This window comes from Salmo trutta, chromosome 39 (genome assembly GCF_901001165.1).
Source record: "Salmo trutta chromosome 39, fSalTru1.1, whole genome shotgun sequence".
Classification (NCBI taxonomy): Eukaryota; Metazoa; Chordata; class Actinopteri; order Salmoniformes; family Salmonidae; genus Salmo; species Salmo trutta.
In genome coordinates this window covers 20,594,580-20,612,025 of record NC_042995.1, presented here as the reverse complement: position 1 = coordinate 20,612,025, position 17,446 = coordinate 20,594,580, and positions in this window count along the sequence as shown.

Sequence of the window (17,446 nt, the reverse complement as noted above, 5' to 3'; positions counted from 1 at the left end):
TTCACGTTAAGTTTCACGTGGATTTTCATATGTGATCACATAACCTTAATATTTTTCACATGAGATTTAAATGGTGATGCCCTGCAAACAAAAATTTGTCGTTAGGATGTCACAAAAGAGTTGCAGTGTTTTCAACTTACATATTTATACAGTCATTATTATTCAACTTGTCTTCTTCACCTGGGATTTGAACTCTCATCTTCTTGGTTCACGGCATTACGAACTTCCTGCTATGCCACCATCTCTGTGTCAATGACTCACCTGTATTCCTACACTCAAGAAAAACTATTAGTAAGTAGGAGTAAGATTCAGGAGTAAGATTAAAACAGAATAATATGCCACAAAAACTAAATTGCTGAAATAAGTAAATTAAATTAAATGATGAGAGAATAGTCAGATTAACTGAAAATAGCAGTGCAGGTGGCATGTTTTTGCTAAGTGCAGAGATGTATAGTATTACACAGTGTCTTAAGAAAGTATTCATACCCCTTGAATTATTCCACATTTTGTTGTGTTACAGACTGAATAAAAAATGCATTAAATACAGTGCATTCAGAAACTATTCAGACCCCTTACATTTTTGCACATTTTGTTACGTTACAGCCTTATTCTAAAATGAATTAAATAAGATTAATTCCTCATCAATCTACACACAATATCCCATAATGACAAAGCAAGTATTCAGGCTCTTTGCTGTGAGACTCGAAATTGAGATCAGGTGCATCCTGTTTCCATTGATCATCCTTGAGATGTTTCTATAACTTGATTGGAGTCCACCTGGGGTAAATTCAATTGATTGGACATGATTTGGAAAGGCACAAACCCGTCTATATAAGGTCCCACAGTTGACAGTGCATGTCAGAGCAAAAACCAAGCCATGAGGTCGAAGGAATTGTCTGTAGAACTCTGAGACATGATTGTGTTGAGGCACAGATCTGGAGAAGGGCACACAACATTTTCTGCAGCATTGAAGGTCCCCAAGAACACAGTGGCCTCCATCATTCTTAATTGGAAGAAGTTTGGAACCACCTAGAGCTGTCACCTGGCCAAACTGAGTAATCGGAGGAGAAGGGCCTTGGTCAGGGAGGTGGTCAGGGAGGTGACCAAGAACCCGATGGTCACTCTGACAGAGCTCCTCAGTTCCTCTGTGGAGATGAGAGAACCTTCCAGAAGGACAACCATCTCTGCAGCACTCCACCAATCAGGCCTTTCTGGTAGCGTGGTCAGACGGAAGGCACCTAAAGGACTCTCAGACCATGAGAAAAAATATTCTCTAGTCTGATGAAAACAATATTGAACTCTTTGGCTTGAATGCCAAGCGTCACATCTGGAGGAAACCAGGCACTGCTCATCACCTGGCCAATACCATTCCTAAGGTGAAGCATGGTGTTGGCAGAATCATGTTTTTCAGCGTCAGGGAATGGGAGACTAATCAGGATCAAGGGAAAGATGAAGGGAGCAAAGTACAGAGAGATCCTTGATGAAAACCTTCTCCAGAGCTCTCAGGACCTCAGAATGGGGCAACGGTTCACCTTCCAACAGGACAACAACCCTAAGCACACAGCCAAGACAACACAGAGTTGCTTCAGGACAAGTCTCTGAATGTCCTTGAGTGGCCCAGTCAGAGCCCAGACTTGAACCCAATTGAACATCTCTGGAGAAACCTGAAAATAGCTCTGCAGCAACGCTCCCCATACTGTACAACCTGACAGAGCTTGAGAGAATCTTCAGAGAAGAATGGGAGAAACTTCCTAAATGCAGGTGTGCCAAGCTTTTAGCATCATACCGAAAAGGCTCGAGGCTGTAATTACTGCAAAAGGTGCATCAACAAAGTACTGAGTAAAGGGTCTGAGTACTTATGTAAATGTGATTTTTCCGTTTTTATTTTGAATACATTTCCCCCCCCCCCCCCCAAATAATAATTTTTCGCTTTGTCATTATGGGGTATTATGTGTAGATTGATGAGATAAAACAAATAAATCATCCATGTTAGAATAAGGCTGTAACTTAACAAAATTTTGAAAAAGTAAAGGGGTCTGAATACTTTCCGAATACACCGTATAATTTTATCCTCACCCATCTACAGACACTCCCCAATAATGATCAAGTGAAAATATATTTTTTGAAATTGAAGCAAATATATTGAAAATGAAATACAAAAATATGTATTTTACATAAGTATTCACACCACTGAGAGTTAGAATAACCTTTGGCAGTGATTACAGCTGTGAGTCTTTCTGGGTAAGTCTCTAAGAGCTTTGCACACCTGAATTGTACAATATTTGCAAATGTATTCTTAAAAAAATTCTTCAAGCACTGTCAAGTTGGTTGTTGATCATTGTTAGACGGCCATTTTCATGTTTTGCCATTGCTTTTCAAGCCAATATAAGCCAAAACTGTAACTAGGCCACTCAGGAACATTCAATGTCATCTTGGTAAGCAACTCCAGTGTATATTTGGCCTTGTGTTTTAGGTTACTGCCCTGCTGAAAGGTGAATGTATCTCCTAGTGTCTGTTGGAAAGCAGACTGAACAAAGTTTTCCTCCAGGATTTTCCCTGTGGTTAGCTCTATTCCGTTTCATTCTATCCTAAAAAAAACTCCCTAGTCCTTGCCGATGACAAGCATACCCATAACATGATGCAGCCACAACCATGCTTGAAAATATGAAGAATGGTACTCAGTGATGGGTTTTTATATTTGCCCCAAAAATAATGCTTTCTATTCAGGACATAAAGTTTGTTTCTTTACTACATTTTTTTTCAACTTTACTTTAGTGCCTTATTGCAAACAGGAAGCATGTTTTTGAATATTTTTTATTCTGTACAAGCTTCCTTCTTTTCACTCTGTCAATTATGTTTGTTTTGTGGAATAACTACAATGTTGTTGATCCATTCTCATTCATCTATCAAAGGCATTAAACTCTGTAACTGTTTTAAATTGCCCTTATGGTGAAATCTCTGAGCGGTTTCCTTCCTCTCTGGTAACTGAGTTAGGAAGGACACCTGCATCTTTGTAGTGACTGGGTGTATTGATACACCATCCAAAGTGTAATTAGTAACTTCACCATGCTCAAAGGGATATTAAAACTCTGCTTTCAATTTTCTTTTACCAATCTACCAATAGGTGTCACGTCCTGGCCAGTATAAGGGTTAATTGTTATTGTAGTTTGGTCAAGACGTGGCAGAGGGTATTTGTTTTATGTGGTTCAGGGTGGTGTGTTAGTTAGGAGGGCGTTTGATTTATTATTTCAGGGTTTTGAGTTGTGGTCTATGTTTATGTATTTCTATGTGTAGTCTAGTGAGTGTGTTTCTATGTTGGGTTAATTGGGGTGGACTTCCAATTGAAGGCAGCTGTTTGGTGTTGCCTTTGATTGGAAGTCCTATATTAGTTGGATGTGTTTGTCTGTGCATTTGTGGGAGATTGTCCTTGGATTGCTGTGTTGCCTTCAAGGCTGTTATTTTGTCGTTCATTGTTTTGTTATTTTTGTATACGTGTTTGTTTGGTTTTTCCCTTCTTTTCCCATAAATAAAGAAGATGAGTATACATGTCCCTGCTGCGTTTTGGTCCTCCATTTCTAACGACAAGCGTGACAATAGGTGCCCTTTTTTGTGAGGCATTGGACAACCTTCCTGGTCTTTGTGGTTGAATCTGTGTTTGACATTCACTGCTTGACTGAGGGACCTTACAAATTGTATGTATGGGGTACCAAGATGAGGTAGTAATAAAAAAAGTGAGTCCATGCAACTTATTATGTGACTTGTTAAGCAAAAGTCTACTCCTGAACTTATTTAGGCTTGCCTTAACAAAGAGGTTGATTTTCATTTTTAATTAATAAAAAAAAAATTCTTAAACATAATTCCACTTTGACATTATGTGGTATTGTGTGTAGACACACAATCTCAATTTAATCAATTCAAAATTCAGTCTGTAACACGACCAAACTTGGAAAAAGTCAAGGGGTGTGAATACTTTCTGAAGGCACTGTAGACAGTAAATCCACTTACAGTGGCAAAGTGTTTTTCCTTTCCTAAATAAAGCTATATCTCCTCCGTCTCACCCAAAGCACTTGCACTTAAGCTCGCAATGATACCAACATTAACACATGCCGTGTAATTTGTAGTCCGGAGTGTTTAATGAAACTGAGATGTTTTTCCTGAACAGATTCACAACAGAAAAAAGAACAACAGCAGTGAAAGCATCGGCGAGCACAGCAGGTACTCCTGAGTAACAGTGTAACAAATACCTCCCAAAGAATGTTATTTAAATGCCCCATCTGCTTTGACAGGTGCTGTTTGGAATGTAACCCCACAGGGGACAACCTTGTAACTTTTATGCGCCTCTTTGTAACTGGGAAAGAAAACACTGAACGCTGAATCTCTTTTTTTTTTTTTTTGTCAACCCTCTGTCTCACACCTAAAATATACAGGACACGAAGGTTTTGAGGCCTTCAAACTTGTTCAAAACCATCTTAGTTCACGCCGTGCTGCTCCACTGTGCTTCCCGCTGGAGAAGATATTTCCTAATGAAAATGTATGCATTTCTGTACAATTATGTTCATTTTGTGTGTGCGTGCGCATGCGTTTGTGCATTCGTGCCTGTGCGCACGCCCGCGTGCATGCATGCATTTGTGTGTACATATGTGTTGTTCGTGTGTGTGTGTTTTGTGTTGGCGTGATTTACATTAATATACACGTTATAAGGTGTTTCGTGACCAACACAAACCGTTCTATGAAACCTGTTTATTTATAATAAATCAACGCACCTGTTTTCACCGCTTCGCTGTGAAGATGAAATACACATTTAATAAATGATGACACCCAGTGCACAATGACAATTACCTGACTTATTTTCCATTAGGGTTGAAATGGAAGACACCTTACACTGTCACGGATGACAGAGCGTAAACTGCATCCTTTAGCTTTAATTGGGCCATGTATCTCCCCATCACAATAGCTCCACACACTCAATCAACACCCAGCCTTGCCTCAGCCTCCCAGCCCGTCCACAGCCCCGCAAATCTCTCCGCACTCGCATTTAGAATAGATTAATACCAGAATATTAATCCCATTTTTTTGTTCTCCCTCCCCGTTGTCTAGGTCAAGCATGCACTTCACAAGTATCTGGTCGTTTGTTGTTAGTTTTCCTCTTGCGTCTTGTCATCATTCTTTGTTATCTTAAAAGGTTTATGAAAGCGTTTGATTTAATTGCCCCACCGTACCCTTGATTACGGTGTGCAGTTGTCATTATGCTTCCTGAAGGATAATTGTTATCGGTGTAGAGATCACAGAGATTGCCTTTGTGTGTGTTTTGCATCTCTCAGACAGATGATATCTGCCATTGCAGCAACGTTGATTCCTTAGACGGTAATTGCTGTAGTTAGAGGCCAATGTCTTTCTGCACAATTTTTGGGTCGGTTATTTCTTTATTTATTTTACCTCAGGTAAAAGATACAAACCACACACTCCTCACAAACAGTGTGGTCATAGGTCATACATCATACATTGACAAACATTTTACAATCTAGGAGCTAGAGTTGTGGTGTTGTAATGTGCAAGAGGTTTTCTATTACATTTCTCTTATATTTCTATTCTACTACACTATAATCCTATGAATGAGGATGCCTTATGCTAGGAGTAACAAAGGAGGAAGTGAACATTAGAACTACAATTGTGGCAGACTTTAAAGGCTCAGTCTAGGCAAATGTTGACTTTACCTAAAATCAAGATAACTCATTTTAAGGGCCTGAGATGGAATCATTTCCCAAAGGTTTCAAATCACGTGAGAACCGTGAATTAAACAAACTCTTTCATGCAGGAGTAAAAGCTGAAACTAAACTGAAAGAAAGAAATTGTAATAGTATTATTTCAAAACTTAAAGAATGCAAGACTCCTTGGAGAAAGAAGTGGAAGAAAAAAACTAAAGAAAGCAGTGGCCAGACATCCTGGCATCTGTTACTATTAATTTACTGCTCACTGCTTTCAATGTGATTTCCCTCCATATGCTTCAGACGCTGCTGCCTTCCTTCTTCTGAAACAAACGGCTTTTTCTCTGAATAATTCACTGAACACACAGAGAGAGTGGTTGGAATATGGTCCCCGTAAAAGCACCATAAACAATTTATCCACCGCTCTATCATTAAAAGATGTCATTCCCATTTCCTGAGATACTCTGTTATATTTTTGGTCATTAGGTTCTAGTCTTTACACACTTACCTAAAACAAAAACACACACTTTGGTGAACATCAGTCATCAGACAGACAGGTAGGTCATTTTGGGGGATTTGTATTTGGTTCCCATGACTAGGTTGGTCTCTATATCAGATGAAGTGCCGGTGTGTCTTGCACATTGTAATGTGTTTAGCCTAAAATGTACGCTAACATAAATCTATTAGTTTAAAGCACATGGAGACAGAAACTCCCTAACAGATTACATTCTCCAGAATGCTGTATTGTTATAGAACAAATACATTACAACATTTTAGGTCTAGAGGGTCAACATGTTGTTGAATACTTACCTCAGAAATTAGGACAATCTTGTGTACTTTTTTGCAGTTTACATACAGTAATTGCGTCTTTCTTTTACTTGATTGAAGCTCAAGCTTAATGTAACGTAGCTCACCCAAATCACACATCAATCTCATGGTTTGTATACCTAGAAAACAGCTTACACTATAGGCCCAGTCAGTGAGAGATTTGGGTTTTATATTATTTTGGCTGTGTGTCTGCCCTTGTCTATCCTTGATCTCAGATACACCACCCTGCGAGTTGCTGGCTACCGAAATATCACAGCAGTGTTTCCACAATTCACCAAAAGCAACGGTTGGACATGGGGTATTTTTTCCTGTTACAGACACAGCAAAAAATAAACAAGAGCATCTTTGTTGGCAAAAGGGGGAACTTTCCAACATTTATTTTTTCATATGTTGCTCATACACTGATGATTGCATGGTAAATTCACAGTCATGGGAAACGTACGCTACTATCCACCATGCCATATAAACCATGGCCAGCGATAACAAGCATTGCGACAGCCAGCCTTTCCTCTCAGAGACATGTTTGTCAACCTACTAAACCGGAGACAAGAGATCTTAAAAGATGTTCATAATGTAAAGCAAGTGAAACGTTCTGAATGGACAGGGTACAAAAATAGCAATAAGTGTATAATTGGGTACACAATGACTGAATTCATACAGTACATATCAAAGGGTCCAGCGTTACTGTGGCATTATGTTTACTCGATAATGTGTCCATTGATATGTCCTCATTGCAGCATTACTGTCTCTAGGCATATCAGACTCTTTCGCGGTAATCACCACATGCTTGTTTTGGAGAATTAGACCCTAAAAAAAGCGACATAAAAAAGACCAGAAAAACTGCCAAAGTTTCAAACTCCTTCCTTGTAAGTGACGAAGCTAGGAGACACTCGGTCCCTTGTGCTCTTGACTCATACCAGTCTCAGACAATGGTAATGGGAAAGCTGGATCTTGTTGTCCCTTCTTTTTTTCTGCATTCCCCCAAGTGCTACTGATGTGACTGCCAGAGTTCTGGAGCTACATGATGTCATTTCTTGATAAGGTGATGGTCTTCTCCACTCCCACCAAGCCAGCGGCAGCACATATCACCGTTTTACTTCAACTTCTCCACATTTACCGTCACTGCTCAGAGACATTATCTGGAGGGGATGAAGATGTACATCTTGAAACAGAGGAACAAGATCTGATTTTCCTGCAGTGACTCATCATATCCTATCATAGACTTATTTCCTCCCATGATTTGTATTACAGAAATAAGAGAAATTACATTTAGGCCCATACAGAAATGCAATAAACGGTACTCTGAAATGGGATAACGACTGTTATTCATTTATTAACACTGAGTTTTGAGCAAAGAGCTTTCATCCTTATCTGGTTAGATTCATTGAGTTCCGTTTGATCAAAGCAAATAGGGGGAAACACCAGCGGCTTTAGACGATTCTTCCCCAAGTTTCAACTTTAAATTATCTGATTCGCAGGGCAACTGATTTTATTAGGATGTGTACACTACAAACTCAGGAAATAAGATGTTAGGGGAAATATTACTGTTTTTGATATCACACACTGGCATTTCATGATGATTTGATGACTGTACACTTTGACTCATTCTTTCTTTGCCATTAAAAGGTCTGACCTCAGTCGAACTACTCCGGGACTATAGAGCAACTTCAGTTCGAACTTTGGTTTTTCTAAGGCCAACGACTGTGTGTGACAATACAGCAGTATGTCTAATTTAGTCTAGTGTGCCAAGGCCTTGTGTGTGGCCATTCAATCTGCTTTTGTAGACGTTCCCTAGATTTTGTACTACTAAAAATGATCGATGAAAGTACATAGTCACATCAACATTTTGTTTTCTAAACTTTTGCATGTTTGTCTCCATCTTGCTGATGATAGATGCATTTAAACAGTGAAGATTCATCAATTATTGCCCCTCTTTCTTTCTGCTCAGATTGGGATCAGTAATTACAGATGAACCCAGAACAGAATGGGGCTGCCCCATCAGCGACCTGGAACAATTGAGGCCGTTGTGTGTGTGTGAGACGCTTGTGTGTGTGTGACGCCTGAGCATGTGTGATGCCTGAGTGTGTGTCTGTATAGCCTGTATACATCCTGTATGTGTGGGCTGTGTGAAAGACCTGTGCATAATTTTATGTGTTTCCTGGGAGTTTTCAAGGCATGTGTACGATATGAGACCTGTGGCTATTGACAGCATCTTTCTCCTTGTTTGTTGGCGCTGGATTCCAGTCCAGTTCGAAGCAAACACCAAAAGGGATGATGTTAGCAGGCCCAGGGCCATCCAGAGGTAACGGTCCCCTGTAAACCACATGAGTTCATACAGACCTTCTGACCTTTCCCCAACAAATGGAAGGAATTACAACCAGCTAATGAGGATGCATTCTGAGTTCAGGTGCAAAGGAATGAAGGTGTGAATTAATTAGTCTACTGTACAGAATGCCAGATGCATTTGCTAACAGAAAAGTCTGGGTTCTTGAGTTTTGCCTGTTTTTATTTGCCAGAGTGTCTTGTAGGATTGTTACTGTCAAGAGGTATTCTATGAATTGCAGGATGCATGGATTGATGGAGATAGGGGCACAAGTGAACCCAGACAAAGGTTGCCTAAATGTTATGTGACAGGGAGCATTCCCAGGAGATTGACAAATTGTATTTTCACATACTGTTCTTTATGTAACTCCAAGCAAACTGTTTCTCCACCTGAGGCCCTGCCACACCCTGATCTGTTTAACCTGTCTTTGTGCTTGTCTTCACCCCCCTTCGTTTTGTTTCGTTAAACCTACAAGTGGTTTTCCCCCTCGCTCCTGTCTGTTCTAGTTCCTGTTTGTAGTTTTTCCCGGTTTCGACCATTCTGTCTGCCCTGACCTGACCCTGCCTGCCGTTCTGTACCTTGCACACCACATAGGATTATTGACCACTGCCTGCTCTGACCCTGAGACTGTCTGCCGTTCTGGACCTTTTGCACCCTCTCTGGATAACTGACCTTAGGCTTATTTTTGAACAGGTAAAATCACAGTAATCATGATTCTGTCTTATGGTCAAGTGATGATCATGTCTCAATATTGCATTGGTATCTTATTTTGAAGACAGTACGACCCTTAAACAGTGACCCTTGAACAAAGTGACCCTTAAACAAAGCTTTTAATGGTTGATCCGTATCTACTGATGCAATCTTAAAGAAATTAGACAAATGTGAAGTCAATGTGGCTACTGTAGCTGGACGGTACGAGGAACCCGAGGCTAACATAAACACAAGAGCAGATGTCCTGCTATTTGTGTCGCAGTCGCCTTACTGTCCTGTATATATGCTGCATTCTTTGCGGTTTGAGGAAAATACATTTTGGAAAGCAGAAGCCTGTACTTAACTGTATTAGTAAGCCCTCTTGGTTAGCTAATGGGTTTATTTTGAAAGTGTTAATTGTTGTAATAGTTAGAATTGTACCTCAGACACGATGAGATGTCAGCGAAACTGTTATTTATTGATGAAAGTGATGTCGTACACACTCCAGCTCAACGAGCTAATACATCAAACTCTCGCCTATGCTTTCTTTCAGATTCAGATTGAGCCTTATGGGACAGTACAGCGTTCGTTTTCTAATTGCCTTTAATGAAATACCAGTGAGGACCAGGGATCTGCTCCCATCTAGTTCTTGGTGGGTGAAGAAGCCAGGGATGTGAGGGAAAAAGATCAGAGGGCATGGCTGAGTCCCAAATAGTAGCCTATTCCCTCTATTATGCACTACTTTTGACCAGAGCCCTATTGGTCCTGGTCAAAAGTAGTGCACTACAAAGGGAATAGGGTGCCATTTGGGATGAAGCCTGTGTGTTTAGTATCAGTGTTTGTCCTGGAATGTTGGCTAATTAGAAAGCTGTAGTCGTGGCTACAATTGTTTCATAAGAATTCTTTGACACTGTGTGGTATAAATAACCTTATGGTCCAGCAGCACAGTGCGTTCATTTACTCTTCACACAGTGTGTGTGTGGTTGTGTGTGTGTGTGTGTGTGTGTGTGTGTGTGTGTGTGTGTGTGTGTGTGTGTGTGTGTAGAAGTCTGCAGTGGAAATGCAATAGAGGGACACCAGATGGTGCTGTGTTGTGTGAGCAGTGAGCACATCCACCATCATCGTATTATGTTGTTGCACCCTGAATTTCTCCATGTGTACTTTCACAGGAGGGGACAACCTGGTTAAACTGCCGTAAGCAACCCATAAGCAACTCTTACTACTAACTAACTAACCAACTAACCAACTAACCAACTAACCAACTAACTAACTAACTAACTAACTAACTAACCAACTAACCAACTAACCAACTAACTAACTAGCAATAGACACTCTTCAAATTCAACATTTTGGTATAATAATTAGTGTATAACAACATCGGGTCTAGGAATAGATAATGTGTCTGTGGGGCTCAGATAGGGTGATTAGAGCAATCATTGTGTTTGTGTGTGTGTGTGTGTGTGTGTGTTTTGCGTGTGTGTGTGTTTTGCGTGTGTGTGTGTGTGTGTGTGTGTGTGTGTGTGTGTGTGTGTGCGTGTGTGTGTTTTGCGTGTGTGTGTGTGCGTGTGTGTGTTTTGCGTGTGTGTGTGTGTGTGTGTGTGCGCGTGTGTGTGTGTGTTTTGCGTGTGTGTGTGTGTGTGTGTGTGTGTGTGTGTGTGTGTGTGTGTGTGTGTGTGTGTGTGTGTGTGCGTGGGTGTGCGTGCGTGCGTGGGTGCGTGCGTGCATGTGTGTGTACCCTAGTAAACACCAACCCAGATAACCCACAGACAGACACCAAGGAAAGGAAAACATAACAAGAACTAGATTTTTGAGACTCCTTTCTTTCTCAGCCAGCAGGTCCAGATATTAGAATTGCTGAATGACAGGGGGAGTTTACAGCACCCTGCTAAGTCTGTTTATTAGCATCAACACTTCATTAGAACAAACAGATCACATCGATAACCCTCACTAAGTATAAATAAACACAGGGAAATCCCCTATTAAATACATTATTCCATCTCTAACTTTTTGGGTATAGCCCTGCCTGTAATTTATTGAATAATTGTCCATAAATGGGGAAACCGTAAGTGCAAAAAGAAAAGAAGCATCACTAAGGGTTTTCTTGAAAGATTGATAAATACGGTGGAATCTCAATTAGGCTTTGGAGGGGAATGCAGATATTAAAAATTTGGTCAAGAATCTAATTAGCCAGAGGTAATTAAACAGTCTCACACTAGGTCATTAATCTTTTCCGTGGACCTTTGATGTTTTGCATACTGTCTTGCAGTCATTAATAAAATTCCTAACGCTTTGCTTTGTGGTGTTTTATCATCGCCAGATGATTTTTGCGTGTGTGCAAGAGCACAAGAGCAAAGTGTCAACATATCACAAGGGCTCTCTCTCTCCCTCTGTCTCTCCTCTTGCTCTCGCCACAGTTAATTTACTTTTTGTGCATATTACATTTAAAGTTGCACTGTCCCCTCTTTTTTTGGAGGCACAATTACAGCGGCAGATCAAATTAAATTCTTCTGCTAGCACAGCTTGTTTGGAGTGTAAAACATCGACGGGCGGGTGGGCGCGCGGCAGTGGGCACCAGAGTGTGTGGCGTGTCAACACCTCATAGAAGAAGGGACGAGAGAAAAAGAGAAGAGCTGAGTCGCGTGGCCATTGTGTCCCCTATAATTAAACTCCACGTTCAGTCCATCTCAAACCAGTCACGCCGTAAATATGAAAGAGATGAGCTTCAGTTCTTTATACGTTATACAGTAGCAGGGTAGTCTATAGTCTGGATCTCATCAGTGGTAGTTGTAACCCTTTGACCACGGCTTCAACAACAACAATCCAAAACACTGTTACTACTGTGCCATGCAAGTGTGTGCTAGGGTGTGCGCTTGTCTGTACATGCATGCGTCTGTGTGTGTGCGCATGTATGTGTGTCTGCGTGTGTGTGTGTGTGTGTGTGTGTGTGTGTGTGTGTGTGTGTGTGTGTGTGTGTGTGTGTGTGTGTGTGTGTGTGTGTGTGTGTGTGAGAGAGAGGCACAGACAGGAAGTGAGTGACATTAATACACAGCTATCATAGTGAGATGGGGTACGTGGTATAGAAAGACGGGCAGCCGTTACCGAAGGACGACATGCCTCAGATATAACACAACAGAGGAAAGGAAAGGGCCGTGGGTGGCTTGCATTAACCATGAGGCGAGTAGGTCACAAGGCAAGACAATGTTGTTTGATGTCTTTTGTCTAACATTCATTTGTATTGTTCACATTCCAAGCATATTTTATTTATTCAACCTTTATTTTACTTTGAAGTTTCCTTTGAAAGAAAAAACCTTTGAAAATAAGAACTAGAGATACAATATGGTTGTTAAAGAAATAGGAGGTACAGTATAGAGGACAAATCGGGTTCTGTAGAAAGGAATCACTCTCTGAAAATCCCACTCTCTGAAACTCACACTCTCCATCTCTCTCCATCCTCTTCACTGTCATTGAAAAAACTGAGAAAAAGCCTCCTTCTTCACCTCATGTTGTAGCACGACATAGGAACTCTCGCTCCCCACTGTTAAAAATTCCTCAAATTTTGGTTCCCTTCTTTTCACCAGAGCCCTTCTTTTGACCAGGGCCCAACGTGCACTAGATAGGGAATAGGCTTCCATTTGGGACGTGGACAGAGAGAAAAAAATAGAAGATATTCGAAGAGAGCACTGATGCCAAACATGCCACCTCACAGCTCCCAGTCAACTCAGAGGTCACAGTCAGAGCAGCTGGGCATGGGAGAAGCGCTCAATTCTAGAACCATTATATCATTTCCTGTTCTGTTTCCTGTCAGCCGGAGCTGCCAAAAAGGCCTTTTAATGGGCAATTTCCACAGGGCAAAGGGAGGAAACCAAGAGAGAGAGCTTAAAACTTCTTTATGCGGTAGGGAAGGAGGGAGAGAAAAATGCAGTTATGGGAATCGTACCGAAGGGACTTTAGATTTACATGTTGGGATCATGTCATGGGTTGGTTATGAAGAGAGAGAGAAAGGGTGAAGACACAGGATGGTTATCAAACTGAAAGATGCAAGGCTCAATCTCTGGTACACTTCAGTACCGTCTTGCATACACAGTACTATACGTACAGTACAGTGAGTTCATTGTAGAAGGCTCCTAACATGCAATCCATCACCTCCTTCTTCTTCCTCCTCTTTACCTCTACCCAGAGAAGTGTGGGTTGTTGTTCTTAGGAGAGCCCCCTGGCCACTCTTTGTCACTATCCGCCTTTTCTCTCTCTTCTCCTTTCTCTCTCTCCATATTGAAAATGAAGTGTCTCACTGCTAAATATATATATATATAGAGAGAGAGAGAGAGAGAGAGAGAGAGAGAGAGAGAGAGAGAGAGAGAGAGATCCTCCTCAAAGCCAAGGCACATTTCATCTGCTGGCTGGCGGAGCAGAGAGAGGAAGGATATTCAGTTACCTGATAAACGGAGATTGTCGCTGAGAGCGCTAGCAGATAAAATGATTTTGAGAGCGAGCACAATGGCAGAGGTGCTTATGTTAATCCTCTCACTTTAAAAAGGAGCAGCAAATAAGATAAGCTCCTGCCTCAAGGTAGAAGGCCTCCGTTTTGTGTGTGTCGGGGCCGCTGTATTCACTTCACCCATTGGGTGAAGACTCCTTTAGCGAATACTGTCCAAGTATGTGTCATGAGAATTTGCATAATTCACACCTACTCCACACGCTACACGGTGACAGCATCGTAAACACCCCCCCCCCCCCCCCCCCCGAGCACCCACAAACAATATCTTCTTCTCCTTCGCAGCACAGGGAACAAACACGACAACAGCGGTGATATAAGTTTGACAAGATAAACACTCATCCTTGCCGTGCCTGCACCCCTTTAAGTCTAAACTTTCTGTCTTCTCATACCTTGCATCCACACTTTTGTGTGTTGACTTAAAATGGATTATATAATACTGAGATAGGTTCAAATTTGGGATTCCTATTCTGTGTGAATTTGTCACATTCAGGAAACCTGAGGGAGGGAGTCTCATGAGACCTTATGAGGTGTCAGGTTTGCCTTTCAGGGGGCTTGTATTCTGTGATCCACGTATGCACACACACGAGCGCACACACACGCACGCACGGATGCACGCACACACGCACACACACACCTATTAGCAGCCAGCCACTGTCTGATGCACTTTCTTCCCTTAGCAAAACGCTCCGATGATAGTCTGTTAGGAGTCGTAATTAAATGCGCTTGTTAAACAATAGCTCCTAATGAGGAATACAACACTTCTAAACAATGAGATCTGATTAAACTAAGACGCTACACAGGCTGATGAAGATAAATAAAGGTGCAAGAAGAACAAGGAGGAGAGGAGAAAATCAAGCAGGTTTTTGTGGGTGTTAGGCTACTTTTCCCAGCATGGTATGATTTCAAGGCTTTGACCAAAATGACCATTGTGACATACAGAAGGGTAATATTGTAGCTATGGTGGAATGAACCAGTGTTATATGCAGGTAAAGAAATCCACATCTGCCTATTTTTCTGTTAGTTCAAACATATTCCATCTTTTGTGGGGGGAAAAGTGCATAGAAATGGGGCTCTTTTTTTGTATTCCTTAGAATATTAAAAGCCCTAAATATGTTTTGAAATATTCTGGAGCTGTACTGTATACGATACATTACACGGAGCAGCGGTGACCTGACATAGCTTAAAAGTACTTTTGAAAAGCCATTGAAATACCGAGAGGGTGGGGAAATTGAAGGAGGGCTAAGATAAGAGTAGTCCTGTAGAACATAATTATATGTTTTATTACAGGGTGTAAAGCAATTGAAAGGAGTGTATTCAACCTGAGATTCAAGCATAGCGAGTTCAGGAGTTCTGAAAAAAAAAGACAATACTCCTTTTTAAATGGCGGAAAGGAGGGAAAACCCTGAATAAAGTAGCTAGCTAAGGTCATATAATAATCTTAACATAATTATTTTATTTGGGAGCAGGCTCCTGCAGGCTTTTACCACAGGGATCAGGATTATGGTCCATCTTGTTCTGGTGGAGGTTGGGGAGAAGAACCAGGGAACCAGCGTCCATGTTAGGCACTTAATCCCTCGGTGTGTCCCAATAATATCTTTTTTCTCCTGAAGTATGCACCCGTTCACTACTTCCCACAAATCTAAACCCATTGGATTAGTGGAGGCATGGACTAATGGAATTTTCCACTATATTTCTTATACCAGTCATTTCCTTTCAAATCAGTGAAGTGAAGTTAACAAGTGCATACTTCGCGAGGCAGGAGAGATAATTGGGAAATAACCACTATCTGCTCCCCATCCAGGGGCCATGCACTGCAGCTGACCCTGTGGCTGACCCTGTGGGTAACCCTGTGGCTGACCCTGTGCTTCCAAAAAACCCTATTGTAGACCTTATCTTCATGAATTCTCACATTCATTGATAAGAACATTTACACTTCATTATTTTTTCAAGAAAGTTGATTTAATTGATTCATTCATACAGTTGAAGTCGTAAGTTTACATACACTTAGGTTGGAGTCATTAAAAATATTTTTTCAACCACTCCACAAATTTCTTGTTATTAACAAACTATAGTTTTGGCAAGTCGGTCAGGACATCTACTTTGTGCATGACACAAGTAATTTTTCCAACAATTGTTTACAGACAGATTATTTCACGTATAATTCACTGTATCACAATTCCAGTGGGTCAGAAGTTTACATACACTAAGTTGACTGTGCCTTTAAACAGCTTGGAAAATTCCAGAAAATTATGTAATGGCTTTAGAAGCTTCTGATAGGCTAATTGATATCATTTGAGTCAATTGGAGGTGTACCTGTGGATGTATGTCAAGGCCGACCTTCAAACTATGTGTCTCTTTGCTTAACATCATGGGAAAATCAAAAGAAATCAGCCAAGACCTCAGAAAAAAATTGCAGACCTCCACAAGTCCTTGGGAGCAATTTCCAAATGCCTGAAGGTGCCACGTTCATCTGTACAAACAATAGTACGCAAGTATGAACACCATTGGGACCACACAGCCGTCACACCGCTCAGGAAGACACGTTCTGTCGCTTAGAGATGAATGTACTTTGGTGCGATAAGTGCAACTCAATACCACAACAACAGCAAAGGACCTTGTGAAGATGCTAGAGGAAACAAGTACAAAAGTATCTATATCCACAGTAAAGCGAGTGCTATATCAACATAACCTGAAAGGCCGCTCAACAATGAAGAAGCCACTGCTCCAAAACCGTCATAAAAAAGCCAGATTACGGTTTGTATCTGCACATGGGGACAAAGATCGTACTTTTTGGAGAAATGTCCTCTGGTCTGATGAAACAAAAATAGAACTGTTTGGCCATAATGACCATCGTCATGTTTGGAGGAAAAAGGGGGAGACTTGCAAGCCAAAGAACACCATCCCAATCGTGAAGCACGGGGGTGGCAGGATCATGTTGTGGGGTGCTTTGCTCCAGGAGGGACTGGTGTACTTCACAAAATAGATGGCATCATGAGGGAGGAAAAGTAAGTGGATATATTGAAGCAACATCTCAGGGCATCAGTCAGGAAGTTAAAGCTTAGTTGTAAATGGGTCATCCAAATGGACAATGACCCCAAGCATACTTCCAAAGTTGTGGCAAAATGGCTTAAGGACAACAAAGTCAAGGTATTGGAGTGGCCATCACAAAGCTCTGACCTCAATCCTATAGAACATTTGTGATGAGAACTGAAAAAGCGTGTGCAAGCAAGGAGGCCTACAATCCTGACTCAGTTACACCAGCTCTGTCAGGAGGAATGGGCCAAAATTCACCCAACTTATTTTGGGAAGCTTGTGGAAGGCTACCCGAAACATTTGACCCAAGTTAAACAATTTAATGGCAATGCTACCAAATACTAATTGAGTGTATGTAAACTTCTGACCCAC